This window comes from Dipteris shenzhenensis, chromosome 7 (assembly GCF_047967505.1).
Source record: "Dipteris shenzhenensis isolate YYH24624 ecotype China chromosome 7, Dip_SZ_1.0, whole genome shotgun sequence".
Lineage (NCBI taxonomy): Eukaryota > Viridiplantae > Streptophyta > Polypodiopsida > Gleicheniales > Dipteridaceae > Dipteris > Dipteris shenzhenensis.
This window is the reverse complement of record NC_141602.1, coordinates 56,733,416-56,735,188: the sequence shown is the minus strand read 5'-3', so window position 1 is coordinate 56,735,188 and position 1,773 is coordinate 56,733,416.

Genomic DNA, 1,773 nt, shown 5'->3' with positions numbered 1-1,773 from the left:
TGAGTTTGGGAGCAAATCTCTACAATTAGCACAGTCGAAAAGTTCAAGAGTGCATTGTCTCAAATTGAGACACCCTTCGCGGTGTGGCAAGAGGGCAATATATGCTGTAGGAGATGGCGAAGCCCTTAGTGACTTTATTTTCCTGATTCAAGGCCATTTCGGGGCCCGTTTTGGAGGCAGAAGTTCTCCGCAAGCACTGAGAAAAAGGCCCTATTTTTGTTGTGCAACCACTGCTCTGCAGGTTGGTGAAAAGTTGCCACAGAAATTGCATTGTATGCTTATACACAGAGATACTGGGGAGTTACAGAATCATCCTTACTGCTTGTTAATGCAAAATCGTCACTAGGAAGTGACTGTGTGGTCAAATACCACTTTCGTCAGTTTTGCAGATTTGCCCTTATGAGGCAGAAGCTCTGTTTTTTGCAGTGACAGAATATTTTGCAGTGTTCTATAATGGCGTCTGATTCTCTTTCACAGATTGTCACTGAAAAGCCTTTAGAATGACAAATTTCCGGATGGTCTAGGAAAGGATTATGCATAGTTCCGGATATCCATTGCCATCTGTGAAAAATTTCCTGATTTTGAGGAGTTGTTTGCTCTTTTAATTTTTGAAGATCAGAGAAATGGTGGTGCATCTTCTTCAGGAGGAACTTCAAAAGAAACTGTCTTCTACTCAAATGCTAGAAGAGGTAGAGGCAAAGGTAGAGCAGGCCAATCTGGAGGCCATGGTAGAAATCAAAATATGCAGCAAACTCAAGAAAACCAATCCTTTGGAGGAGGACGTGGTAACTCTAGAGGCAGGGGGAGCCAAAGAGGTCGTGGTGGATGGTAGAGAGGCCAAAATGCAAACAACAATGTTGAATGCTACTATTGTGGTAAAATGGGTCATATGGCTAAAGACTACTACAAAAAGCAGAATGACATTATGAATGGAAAATTTCAGCAAGGCAATTATGCATCTTCTAGTAGACAGGGTGATGACAGAAATGAGCATCTGTTCATGGTGCAGCACATGACCAATTCTGTGACAAGTGCAGAAGAAAGCAATGATGTGTGGTATGTTGACTCAGGTGCATCAAACCACATGACAGGTCATGCAGAATGGATGCAAGATGCAAGCAAAATGGAAAGACCAAGATTTGTGGAGACTGGTGATGGTACTGCACATCCTATTGTGTAGATTAGTAAAATTCCTTTGTCTATGCAGGATGGGAAAAAGAAATACCTATCTGATGTATTTCATGTCCCGAATATCACCAAGAACCTGGTTTCTCTTGGACAAATGGTTGAGCAGGGCTTGTAGGTTAGATTTAATCCTCGTGGATGCTTTGTTGAGGATATGAAAAATAACGGTCGCTTGATAGCAAAAGGAAAGAAGAAGGGAAGGATGTTTACGTTGGATGCGGACAGGCCTGAATTGAGTGCAGTAATGTTTGCACATGGGACCGGTGTAGTTGCAGATATTGATATCTGGCATAAACGCATTGGTCATTTTGATGTACAGTGACTTAAATCAATGCAGGCCCAAAATATTGTTGCAGGATTGCCTAAATTCAAAGTTGCAGAAATGCATAAGGTATGTGAAGCCTATCAATTTGGAAAACAGGCAAGGAAACCATTTCCTAGACATGTTCAAGAGAGTAAGAAGCCATTGGAATTAATCCACTCATATGTGTGGACTACTAAAGCTACATCTATTGGAGGCTGTCATTATTTTGGTATCTCGGGCCATGCTAAATGAAAAAGACCTACCAGATTATTATTGGGTTGAAG